Source organism: Sciurus carolinensis, chromosome 12, assembly GCF_902686445.1.
Source record: "Sciurus carolinensis chromosome 12, mSciCar1.2, whole genome shotgun sequence".
NCBI classification, from domain to species: domain Eukaryota; kingdom Metazoa; phylum Chordata; class Mammalia; order Rodentia; family Sciuridae; genus Sciurus; species Sciurus carolinensis.
In genome coordinates this window covers 71,892,287-71,906,472 of record NC_062224.1, presented here as the reverse complement: position 1 = coordinate 71,906,472, position 14,186 = coordinate 71,892,287, and the positions used below count along the sequence as shown (strand labels likewise).

Genomic DNA, 14,186 nt, shown 5'->3' with positions numbered 1-14,186 from the left:
TGAGAAAACATAATTTGAATGTATTAATGTTGGTATGTTGCTACTAAATACTCTTAACAGGATATTGGATTGTATATGTAAAGCCATGATATATAAGATCTGAGAAATGGACCTTCTGCTGTTCTTGCAACCAGTTACCATTAGATTACTCTTTCTAGTCTTAAGTCTCCTAAAATTCAAGAGTGTTGGAAAAACAAGAAATGGCCCAATTGGAAATCAAAATTGCTAATACAAAGATGAAAAGGATTTAAAAACCTTCAAATTTTTCAAGATACCAAAAGATTCTATATTTATTTCCTGGATCACAGTCCTTGATGTGGGTTAGAATAGGGCCTAGTGATCATGAAGCTGGAATAAAGGAAGTATGCTTATTATAGTTAATATGTTCTTAGTAAAACAAAGAGAGCAGGTAGTAAGTATCATGAGATTTTAAAAGGATCCAGTGAAAACTACCAACTTATTAGAAAAAAATACAATGAAAAATAAACATATCTGTACTACATTTATACATATGACTTATAATACTGAAAAATTATATGGGAATAAAATTATTTCAAATATAGGTTCCATTCATAAAGCACAAAGTAAAGATTTAATTACAAAGAATTACATAATCCAAAGTGCAAAAACAAACATACTATGAAAATCTACCAACAGACCTTAACAGTAAGTGGGCATTTATCTAATTTTCTTTTTCCTATGTATTGAATTCATAGTGTTTCTCTGTTACAGAATAAATCTCTGTATCTGAAAAAATAAGTTTGTTCATTTAATGATTTTTTTCCTGCTTTGCTCTCAAATGTTTATTAACATGCAAAACTATTACATTTTTACCTGATTTTGAATTGAAGTCTTGGATTATGATGCTAACAAATAAATAGCTATAACCACATTTATTTATTTAAAACAATACAAAAATTTTAAAAATTATAACAAAATCATAGGAAAGACATACTTTTGTATAAAATTAATCCATTCATGTATTTAGTAAGCATTAGTATCTACTATGAACTTAACATAAGACGTATCTTCCATCTTCTCTTTTCTATAAGGATATAAGAATAGAAAAGAGATAAAAGATACAAAGGAAAGGAATTCAATTCCTACCATAGTAATAATTTAAAGTCTGAGTGGGGAGATAAAGTCATAAATACATATGAAATAATTATGGATACTGCTGGTGGGGGCAGAGACAACGAACTTCATTATTTACCACTAGAGATTATATAGTCCATATTAACAATTCTAAACGTTTTGAAAGGGGTATACATTTTTTTTTTTTTTTTTTCTTCTGTAGGGGAAAGTTTGTGCTTCAATGGAAAAACCATGCTTGTAGAGTATACTGTCCTGGACATTTAATTATAATTCTATGGGCTCCCAAGTTGTAATTAACTGAAACAAATGAGAATTAATTCTTGTAGGAAGAAATGCAAATGGATTGTCTTGTAGAAGGACAAGCTTCCCTACTGTGGAAAAGCCAGTTTTCCATCTATTTGCTCCCTCATTTCAATATGGCCTGATGCTACATATACTTTTTTGCAGTCTCCTTTGAACTGGTTATAACATCTGCTTAGTTCCCTCATTAATTCATGAGTTAAATAAGGTCTTTAACACACATCCTTTTTATATCTGTATGAGAGTCATTATGTTACCTTTTTGTAAATTATTATTCTTTTATATATCCCTTTGAAATCTCAGGGTAAAAAGACTGGAGTAATAAGGTTTTCCTTTTGCATAGCACATACCAGAAAAACTCAGATATCAGGAATGCCTAAGGGGGTGGGTAAGGTATCATTCTGAAAAAAAGGAATAAAATGGGAATCTGAATTGTGAAATGTGGTCTTTCTGTTATCTAGCTGTGAAAACCAACCCGTGGATGCTCTACCTCTGGTTCTCTGTTAAAACATAATCAATATTCTTATATTTTAAGGGATTGCTGAAAGAATTCCTAAGTGATGAAGAGTTTGCTCTGTTCAGAGAATTATTCAGAATGTCTGCAGAGTAGTTCATGGAGAACAAAATGTGACATGAGTAAAGAAAGAAGGGGCCGGGAATCATGGTGCCATACGCGCCACAGAGGGACCCACTAAGGCATCTGGACTTTGTAGCTGATTATAGCTGGAGTCCTTAAAGGTTATCGGAGAGAAAGTGGACCAGATCCATGAGATGTTAGTGGGAGCTTGGGATGGCAGGGCTGAGACTGAAGACAGGGCAGGCCAACTAAATGGGCTATAGTCTAGGTTCACATTTCCTCCTAGGATATTCACCTCAGTTGTAACAGCCAAAGAATGATACGAAGTTGCTGCACAATGAACTTGTATGTGTTAGAGTATCTGAGTAAGGAGGTGGACATGGTGGGAAGAAAGCCAAAAAACAGGCATGATTCTGGATTATTTTAAACTAAGCCAGGTTTTATTACTCTCATCTACATTTAAGGTTCAAACTAACCTAAAAACCTTATTAACCAGGAGGTTCACTCCTAAGAAACATTTGTAGAAATAACGAAAGTCTGATATATAGTAGCTGCTCATTGTGACTACTAGTACTGCTGGTTTCTTTCTTTTTTCTTTTTGGTTCCAGGGATTGAGCCCAGGGATGCTTAACCCCTGAGCCACATCCCTAGTTCTATTTCATTTATTTATTTATTTATTTATTTATTTATTTATTTATTTATTGACAGGGTCTTGAAAAATTGCTTAGGGCCTCGGTGAGTTGCTGAGGCTGGCTGTGAACTTTGGATCCTCCTGTCTCAGCCTTGCAAGTCACAGGGATTACAGGTATGTGCCACTGTGCTCGGCAACGCTGCTGGTTTCTAATATGCTGTTCTTGTACCAGGTGTATTGGAGTATTTTAACAGCTTGAAAATCATCCCCAAGTCATTATTTCCTGTAACACTTTACTGTTTTTTATATTCTTTAACATTTATTTATTTATCTATTTATTTGTTATACGGGGGATGGAACTCAGTGCAATCAACTCGAGCCTCATCCCCAGCCCTTCTTTGTATTAGAGAGAGGGTCTCACTGAGTTGCTAAGTGCCTCATTAAATTGCTGAGGCTGGCTTTGAACTCTCATTCCTCCTGCCTCTGCCTTGGAACGGTGGGGATTACAGGTGTGCGCCACAACACCTGGCTTCTTTAACATTTGTTAGGAAGATCTCTTTACAGAGATAGTTCTTCAGGAACACCACCCTCTTCTAAACCTCATCTAAAAAAAATTCCCTTTTGGGTATCTACAGAAAGAATGGAACACAACATTTTCATTCCATTCTTCTCCCCACCCAACATAGTCGCATAATATAAAAGAGGAAGTACATGTGCAAGGAGAATAAAGTTAGTTAATAAATTCAGTACCATTGAACCTGAAGATTGGAGCCACAAGAAAAACAGCTGCTATTTTTCAGCAATTCTAACAAAACTGGACTATCTGCTACTGCACATGGAGGGATCTGGATTATTGATCAATAAGATTACCCCAGTTAAGCTTGCATTTAAGGAACCCTTTTACTTCAGGTAGGTGCAAGGTACTTGCTACAAATAAACAATATGTAAGGTCTACTCCATTGTTTAGCTGAATTTCTTACTGAAACATAGCAGTTATGTTTTTAATTTAAAGTCAGTAGATGTCTCAAAGGCAGGCTTGTTTCTTTAGTCTAATGAGTCATTTGTCTTTGCAAAGCAAAACACTCAGATTACTACTCAAGGTAATAGCTGAAATTTTTTTGCTTCTTTTCTTTTTGCTGTAGTGTGTTGAAGAATAAAAATATAATGCCCTATGAGCAGATCCAAAATTATTAAAATATATTCATATGATCCCGCTGTAAGGCACTGTAAGAAAATGATCCATCAGATAGATATTTGTTTTACATATAGTATTTGCTTAGGAAGGAGGTATAAGGAGACAAATTAAAACTAACAAGGTTTTAAGTGGAATGATAAATAAGTCTCGTTAGGAATTTTTTCAGTTGGTTATGTCTTGTAACATGGCTTCCCGTGTATTCTAAAATTTTTTCTATTATTAGAAAAAGCAGAGTTAAAAAAATTCTTTTGTTTTGCTGTTTTAAACAAACTGCACTTGCCTTATTCCCATCATTTGCTGCAAGCTTTCTTTTATATGGTGTGGTGGTAGGAAGCAGGGCATCTTATCTAGAGGGAAGAAAGTAATAATAAAAAAAAAAAACCCTCATATTAAAAAACAAAAAAAAACAAAACAGAAACATGACCCTAGTGAGAACCACCTTGCCTGAAAACTTGGCTTTTGACTTGGCTGACAGGACTGAAGCAGGCGGTGTCAAACACAATAATTTTAAAGAAAAGACAATAGGAACTTGTCTCTTCATTGTGTGCATTTACAAATAAAGCCTTTTCAGAGAATTAGGCCTAGTTAAAGCTGCCCCCTGGTTAAGATGTGTTCCCAAGCAGCCTTGGACAAGCTGTAGAGGAGAGACAAACAGATGTGACTGTGGGCCCTGGCATTTGGCAAGAACACTCACTGTCAGTTAGAACAAGATCAGCCCAGACAGGGCATCAGCTGCACAGAAATGAAGCAGGTCTGTGGTGTCACTGGAGGAGCAATCCGGTGGCAGAGAGATGGATGGGGGCTGGAAAATCCAGCCCTGTGTGAACTTCCTTTTCTAGATCCAAATTCCCCTCCCTCCCCCTCTACTCAGTGTCAATATGTCTCAATGTATTAAATTGAACAAGCGGACAACAGTATTTAGCTCTTTTCCTTGTGTACCAAAATACACACTGAGAATCACAAATTTCTGATCATAAATATTAACGAGGATAATTACATTAAATCCTTGTTTTTAAAAGTATTCTCTTTCAAAGTCCTTCTTGTACATGATTTCCTGGGAACCCTTTGCATTTGGTATTGTAGATCTCCTGAACAGTTCTTGGTTCTTTGCCTTTGGGCTTTGGTTTTGGTCATCTGACTTCACATTCTGCCTAACTCATTTCACTTCTCTTTGAAACAACCTTGACCTTGGCAAGGGTAATGTTTTAACTCAGCACACTAAGGCCTTGGTTTCTAGTGACTACACCCATGATTTACTCTGGATTTATCCTATTTCACAATAAAGCTTCTAGATCTTAGTTCTTTTAGAGCTAGGTCATAGCCTGGACCTCTCCAGGTGCTCTTGTTCTGGTCCTAAAATGCAACCAGGTGATGGAAGCTCTTTCCAATGGTGCCTATTGATCTTGTCCAAGCATCAGCTGTTCCCAGCTCCTATCTCTGTTCACCACATACCCACTGGCATCTCTACCTTACATTAAACTCCCATGTCTTGTTGTCTAAGGCTTTATCTCTAGAATCCCTTGTCTGCCTGCCAATGTGCAGTTCCTCTCAGTAGCTTTCAGATGAATGTGTCCTATTAGTACTTCTGCCACCCTAGTGAGAGGGTCTGAATGCAAACTCATTTTGTCCTAATCCATTTTTTCCTGCTCCATAACTTGTGGCTGCTGCCTTGCTTCTTTTGTGCCCAGCGTGAGGGAGGCACCAGTGTGTGTCAGGATACCTCTCTGGGAGCTGGGGAACCAGTTCACTCCTGCTGACACAATACCCAACAAGGGCTCTCACTATTGCTCCAAGAAGTGCCAGCACGGTGAACTGGAATGAGCTTGGCAAAAAGACACAGGAGGCCAGGTGGGAGTCTCTGGGGGTTCCAGGAAACTCATGCAACTAGAGTGCAAAATACGCATAAAAACTTTCCTAGCAAGAGGGTCTACAGTCCTTATCCAGTTCTGAACCATTAAGAGAGAGTGCTACCCAAATAATAGGGGTAGTAGATGTAAACCAAACTACTCATAATCTAAAACAGAATACACCCATATTGAGATTTCTGTGGAATATTTAAAATATGACAAACATATAGGCCATCTTTTTTAAATGCATAATACCACAAACAGTAGAATTTAATAATATCAGATAAAAAATTAATCTCATCCAAATATCTACATGTACTATAACCTAAAATATCAATCTCCTTCACTGTTAGCCTCTAGAACCTGCTTTACTTTTCTTCGTGGTACATTAAGCTAACATATCAATGAGTGCTGGTTGATATGTATTGAAGACCATGGAACAAAATACTGATTATTTCTGTGTGATGGTATTTTGTGGAAATTTCTTCTTTATACCTCCTATTATATATATATATTTTAAAATGAGCATGTAACAAAGAGGTTATAAATTATAACTTATGTATTAGAAAAGCTAAGAACAATGGAATTGATAAAGCTAAGTTGTTTTGGTAGCTGAATGAATTTCTCTGTCAAAGGCAAAAGTTAAGCTTTGCACACTGTAGAATCTGTGATGTTCCTTTAAGCTATTGTTTCTAGGGGCCTGATTTGCATTCAGGAAGAGCCCAGGGTCAGAAAATGATCCTTCTGATGTTACCATTTCTGCTTTCCCATTAGATCTTCAAAAAAAGCTCACTAACCACCATGTTTGCCAATATTTGAGAAGGACTTTTACCCATCTTTGGCATGTTTTTTAGCTTCTGTTTGCCTCATTTTCCTTATATTCAAAAATTGTGATTGGACTAGTACTTACATTAAAGGTTTCTTTTCTTTCTTTTTAAAATATTTTATTTAGAAAACATTTGTCTAAAACATCTGGCACTGTGCTTATACACAGTAAGCAATCACAACTGTTAGCTCTTAATCTTACTATTATTATCATCCCTCCTTTATAGATAAGAACCCCAGGGCACATAAAAGTTAAATATAATTTACCCAGGTACATACAGTGAAGGGGAATCAATGGTAAGCACTTTGTTGCAGATTATAAGAATGCTTCGTTTAGTATCACTGAACACACCACACAAACACATGACAGAATATTCTCATTACATCTGAACCCTATCAATATGTTACAATAAGGAAAGAATTAGGGTTATTTAAAATTAACAAGAAGGTCTTTTACTATTAATATCTTTATATTATTTTTCTAATAATACTATATTTATATCAATTTTTCTTTAGTTTTTGGTTCTGTTTGCTTCAAATATGTCACATCATTTAAGAACAAAATGCTCATTTTCATATCTGTCCATCTTTGAAAGCCTGTGCTTTTTCCCTCTGTAGTTCTTCCAGGGCATTCAATCTACATGTTCTTTTTCTTCTATAAACTTTCCTAACCTCACTACCCTTCCAACTACTGTTTCTCTACATTTCCATATCAACCTGTGCATATCTCTGTCCTTACACTTACCACATAGTATAGCCTCAAGCTGCTTTCAGATTTGAGAACTGTCAGTTAACTATATGGAAAACAACTTGAGGCCAAGCACCATGTCTAATTCCCAGAACTAACTTTACTTCTGTCATATGTTAGAGCACAAGAAATGTTTATTGAACTAAAACAAATCAAACCACTGTAAAATTGCTGCTTCAACATTTCACTTGGTTCTAACATGCATTTAAAAAAATAATGCTTCTTTCTTGAACTGGTATTTAAATTAACTCTTAAAATTCAACATTTAATATATCTTCAACAGCTACGGGTATTGGACTAGATGCTAAATAAAATGCAAAGAGTAAAACAGATTCCAACCTCAAAGACCTCAAAACCTAATATAGGAAGCACATATGAGCAAAAAATTATTATATAATATAATAAGTTCACATGGCTATAATAGTAGACCATCTCTTTGGGAAAACAGGAAAATTCATTTTCACCAGAATGCAAATTTCTATACTGTCTCTCCAAGTAGAATCTAAGAAATTTGAGGCATCTTGGAATATTCTTTTATTCTTCACACCATAGTACCAAGGAAACAGCAGGCATTTAGTAAACTTACTGATTTAATTTACTTCATTTCTAGCTACAACTATACTTGCTTGGAACCTCTTTATCATTAACATTTAGTACAGAGTTTCAACATTGCAATTTCCTTTTCAAAAATGTAAAATAAAGCTAGTGTTGGTGTTGATTCTCAAAAGAACAAAAAACTACCCAAAATACAAAATTATTTTGGATATCTCCAGTAAATGTAAGAAGACATGTGTCTACATTTTAAAAACTGGTTGTTGACCCTGATAACATCTTTCGTTTTACATAAAAGAACTACCAAATCAAGCTACAGATTCAGATAGAATCCCACATTCTCTGACAATGATACTATTGAGAGGTGTCCTAGGATGCTAAGGTTGCCATTTATAATAACTACTCAGAAAACTATGGAACATTCCTAACATTTCTAACTTTTCTGAGGGAAGTCCTCAATGCATTGCCTATTTGTATACCTACTTCATCTAGTGCAGTATATGATATTTGGATATGTTCATTGAATTGACCTTTTGCTGTATTCTATTTGATGTCTCAGACTCCAGACTGAGCTTAAGTTCAGTTCTGAGGTAGCACTTTGTAACAGACATATGTTAAATTTCTTTCTTTCACCACTTCAGGGAATAATGGAGTTATTTTATACACATACACATAAAAAATTCATTTAATGCATATTGGTTTCTTAAGTCCTAGAATTTACTATCTAAATTATGAAGAACATCTTGCTTATCAAGTTCTAACTGTGTAAGAGGTATTATGCAAAATTCCATTATGTATCTGAGGAACTTGTGGTCCAGAGAAACTATTACTTGTCAAAGATCCTTTGAACAGAAAAAGAAATTTTATATTTGTACCAAGGAATTTTTGACTCAAAAGAATTACTTTTTCTTCTACACTATACCTCATTCAACCTGGTATATTACATTCTCCCTAATAAACTTCTACGGGAAACTTAATACATACCATGCCCTATGCCACCAGAGAGGAAATTTTCTACTGAAAAATAAAAAAAAAGATTTGGTGTTCATTTTCGAGGGGTTCAAGTCTTTGATCATGGCAGAAAATTATTTGGATTTAATGTTCAAAGACAATTCCAAACCAGCATTTAAGGGCATTCTAGGTCTCTGGGTGAGAGAACACATTTTCAGAGGCACATAGACACTTGTATCCAAATGAGATGCCATAGATGGAGCTCCGTAAGCAATTCAGACTGACTGCAGCTGGCACACAGAAAGCAGTGGGAGGAGATGTCGTCTCTCTGCACACACCAAGTTTCTGCAAGTTCACTGAATCTGTCTATTCACAATTATTTTAGTTCTCTAGAAAAAAGAATCAAAGGGTTTATTTGATTTAATTAATCTGTTTATTAATCAAAGTGACAAACCCAAGCCAATGGAAAGAGGCCTGTCAAGAAATCTCTGGACATAGCTCTGGTTTTCAATGCACCTATAGTTAGAAGTTACTGCTCTCATGCAGGGAAGGAGTCATATGTAGATCCATTTCCAAGGTCACTCTTGAAGTTGAGAGGTTTCATTCATTCAATAGTCTACAATGTATAGGCATGATCCAGTCGGCAAATACTAGCTCAAGACTAAGCTCTTTGATTTTCTGTAGTGTTCCATGGCTCTGCTTGCAGAGAGGACTTACAACAATGTCACAATTACATATGCTCTAATGTATACTTGCTGAGTATGACTACAAAAGAACAAAGGAAAACATAGTTGCCACTTTTATCTCCATATTGAGAAGGTAGCAAAAACTGGGTTTTAATAATAGGTCAGAATGTCTGAAATTTTTGAAATATGTAAGGAGTTATTTTTACTTGTGAATATGTCAGACAGTACTACCATATAAATCCAAATTTACTTATATAGGTTAAATTATAATTCATTAGTGGAATTCCACTGGAAATCTAATACGATCCAGTTGAGGTGCTACATCCTTTATGCAGTCTCATAGGATTCCCACTGCCAAAAAGTCTCCCATTCTTTGGGAAAAACAGTGTTTTCTATCCTAAACTATATATATATACACACACACATATACTGTAGCTAGACTTTGTGTTCCTTGAAGGCAGCAGGGTCCATTTCTGATTTATTTCTCTAAGTATATTTCCCTTAGGGTTCACAAGCCTTGCTTATATCAGGCACTTTAAAAATAGTTATTGAATGAAATTTAATAAAGCATGCCAGGGTTTTAAAAGTATCCTGTTTTTATGATAATCAATATTTTTATTAGAGTTCCAATACTGTTTTATAATACTTATGTAAATAGACCGCAAAGCTTATTCAGTTCATTTCTTGGGCTTCAGAGTATAAACATCTGTAACACCATGCTTGACCACTTAAGCCATTTTTTAAACTGTATGCATGTACATTAAGTCTAAAATTTTTCAATTTCTACATAATTTCAACATAATTTTGCATTTCACTACAGGTAAGTGCAACTTTTAGGGAAAAAAGAAATGCTTTCAGTCCCTTTTCTTCCATAACAGTGTTTTGTAGGTGAATATTATATCCATAAAACTTTTACAGACTTGTTAGCAAATATTTACTAGACTATAAAACCAAATTAGAAATCAGAGGACATGATGAGTACATGAGCATTAATGCTCAGTTTTTAGAAGGAAGAGTATTTCTGGATTCTCTTAATTGTATTCAACTGAAAGAATTGCAAAGTTTGGGGTGCAATGGTAAAACCAAACTTCCCTTATAATTTTGTTAATTCAGGTCTATGACTTGCAGTACTGAAGAGAGCTACTGGTTTTAAATACTCAAGGAGAAAAACACTACCCTACAAAAACTAACTTCAAATATAAACTCTTTTCTCATTTATACAATGCATTTCCTTGGAAAAAACATGCAAACCCCTATATTTTTTAAATTTCAGAAATATAATGCCAAAAGATCAGTGATTACATTAGTTACAATTCAGAACGTGGTCACACTTTTTGGGACATAAATGAATCTAAATAATGTTTAAAGTGACTCTTGTAGAAGAATCAACAGTTTTGCTTTTATTAAAAGCAAGATAGGAGATTTTAGGAAGCAATTAACTTTTTTTGCCCCCACAGTGCTGGGGGATTGAAAACAGGACCTCATGCATTATAAGCACATGGTTTTACCACTGACCTACATGCTCAGCCCAAGTTAATTTTTACATAGCTTAGAAACAAGACTTGGGGGAGGCAAAAGACAACAACACTGCTTTATAAATGATCTATCACTAGCTTTGGTTAAGTTCTTTAACCCTTCTCTCTGTTTCCTCACATGTAAAATGTCACGATAGAATATTTACCTCATAGTGTCATTTTGAAAATGAAAAGAGTTAAAACACATCATCATTAACACTCAATCTTAACTACTTTGGTATTGATTATAAAAATGAAGAGGAATTTTTTTTCTTCAAATAAAGGAGCTTGGTTTTAAATTTTATTTTTTTCTCACTCCTCCCTTCCTGCATAGCCATAATTTTGAGAGAGTGTACAGTATAGTGGTTAAATAGTACAGACTTTGGAGTCCAAATAGATAAAGTTCAATTCCTGCTCCCTCACTTATCACCTTGGATGAACCTGGGCAAGTTACCTCATCCTTTTATTCTTGGCCTTTCTCATCAGTAAAATGGAGACAATAATATAACCAATCTCACAGAGTTCATGTGAGGGTTACATAAATGTGTGCCTCATAGGCTGTACTCAGTGTTATATATAATTTCCCTTAATAAGAACTTGTATATCATAAACTGAATATGGTATATATACATGGTATTTTGTGTGTGTGTGTGTGTGTGTGTGTGTGTGTCTCCAAGTGTCCAATAAGTACAAAGGAGTAGAGAAACTCTGTGGACTAGAACATCTTTTGTTGTTACCGTACCAACAGAAAATATAATAGATTTTCCAGTAGCTAATAAGGTCTAAATGTATTCTATAAACTAAACGAATGCATCATTTATGCTAACACAGCAGAACACAGCATATTGAATCATGGGTTTTCAAGATGATTTCCTACAATACTTTACAGCTCTCCACATTGGGGATTCCACATCTACGAGTTCAACCAATTGTGACAGAAAATATTTTGGGGAAACATGGCATCTGTACTGAACATGTACACAACTTTTTCTTGTCATTTTCCCCTAGACAATATAGTATAACACCTATTACATAACATTTGCATTGTGTTAAGTATAATAAGTCATCTAGAGATAATTTATACTACACAGGAAGATGTGAGTAAGTTATATGCAAATACAACAATTTTTTATAAGGGGCTTGAGTGTCCTTGGATTTTGGTATCTGGCAGAACCAAATGTTTATGGTTACTGAGGGACAACTCCATATTTTTTGGATGAGTCTTAATTCTATGGAGAAGGTACAGTTTATTTGAGGACCTAAAACAAGTTCATCGCAGCTAGCAAAAAAGGGTTCAAGGTAAAGAATGGAGATGAGGCAGGAAAAATAAGAAAGAATAGACCGGGAAAGGTCTTGCAAACCATGTATAGAACTGGATCCTAAATAAAATGGAACTCCAAACGCTTCCCTGCACCCTTCTCCTCCTGCCTAAACATGTGATTAAAAACCAAAGACAGCTGAGATTCCATGATATCAGTGTCTGTGCAAGAAAAACCAGAGGAAATCTTCTAATGGCTCCAGGTACAGTTAATCCAGAAAGTTCCAACAGATACTCAATAGAAAATATAGGGAGACAGGATGAAAACAGAAAACAAACGTGGGAGGTGTTGAACAGGATCATTATTAATGAGTTCAAGAGCACTAAAATGTAATAGGTCTTTGGTGCTGGGGTCAGTTGGATCTCATAAACTCTCGAAACTGAAAAGATTAAACTTGTTTCTCAGGATAAAGTCCTATGGTAATACAAAATAGCTGGAGTACAAGCAAAATGGAGCAGAGCGGAGGCCACAGAGAAAGGAAATAGAAGGTTCAAGATAAAAATGAACAGGGAAACAAAAGACACAGACCTTGAAAAATGAGGCCAGAATTTTGATTGATTTATGAAGTCAACAGAAGACAGCTCTAGAACAATGGAACTAGAAAGTCATCCTGTCTCAAGTCTCTCTCCTGAAGGCACAAAAACCCTTTTTATTTGGAAAAACAATGAGCAACAGAAAAGAACTGCAGGTGAATTTCATATAAAATTATATATAAAAAAAGATACTTAGAAACACTCTAAAGAGATATCCACAAAAATGAAGACTACACAATTATTTAAAAATAAACCAACAGAAAATAAGAAACTGATAGGAAGCTCAGAAAGAACAGCAAAACAAACAAAACAAAACAAAAAACACACGATGAGCAAAATTAAGAAATGAAGCGACTGGACAAAAGGAAGAGATGACAGTATTCAGGAGGCAAATAGGAAAAGAAAGGAAACAAAATTATTTTAGAAATAAAACTAAACAAACAGCACAAGAGTGATGAAGACAGAATATAAAATATCATGAAAAAAGGAATTTATAGAAGATTAAAACCTGAAAAATGATAATAATAGTATCAGATAAGGAAGATAGATAAAGGAGGATAGTTTTATATATACAGTCTCTCTATATATCTAGACCATAAAATCTTGGGCTTTAAAGAAAAGGAAAATAAAGCACTTCCAGAGGACTTAAGTAGAGAATAAACTTCAGACAAATAAGAATAGAGAAGAACCAACTTGAAATTTGGATGTGATCATTAAAAATATATAGGTATAGAACTATAATTAAATGAACTGAACTAAAACTAAATAAAACTGGAACTGAAGCAAAGGGGACTATAGTTTTGAATGGTTATGTGCTTCAGACCAGGTGTATTCAGAACAACTACCTAAAAATGGAGGGAAATGGAAAGTGTTTATGAAAAACAAGACTGTTTTGCTGACTCTTAAAGGTATTAACAGAGTAATGATTTACTTCAAATCAAGTACATGACAGAAGAAGATGGGCAAAAGAGCTGACTCAATATTATTCACAGCGGGGAACCAACAGAACAGGGACAAAAAGTGTGTGGGGGCTGGATTAAGACCTTTACTACAAGTATTAATATAAAGGTAATGAATAGAAAAAAAGAAAAACCCAAGTCTTCCTTTCTCAAAGTTAATAGTATTTCAGAGCAAGAGTGAGTGTGAGAAAGAAAGAGGAGAAAAAGGAAGGGAAAGGGAGGAAGAAATATATGTCTGATTATCTTAAAAACAGAAGGAATAACAGTCAATGAAGGATAAACCATAAACAAAACCAAACTACATGGGGAGAAGTAGAGGGGACCAGCTTCAAGCTAGACTTGTTGAAAAAAAACTTCTTGTGAAGATTTGAGTGTGGAACCTGAAAAAATCCTTATATTATTTAAAAATGAAATCAAAGACAGTTATTAATGTTTCCTCCAATGAATCTGATTA

The 14,186-nt window shown here is 34.8% G+C and overlaps 1 protein-coding gene across 2 annotated transcripts in view; it reads right to left on the bottom strand.

Moving 5' to 3' along the window:
• Window positions 1–14,186, bottom strand: part of Gpatch2 (G-patch domain containing 2) — a 181,784-nt gene that overhangs the window by 14,375 nt on the left and 153,223 nt on the right. The gene's annotated exons all lie outside the window — the stretch shown is intronic.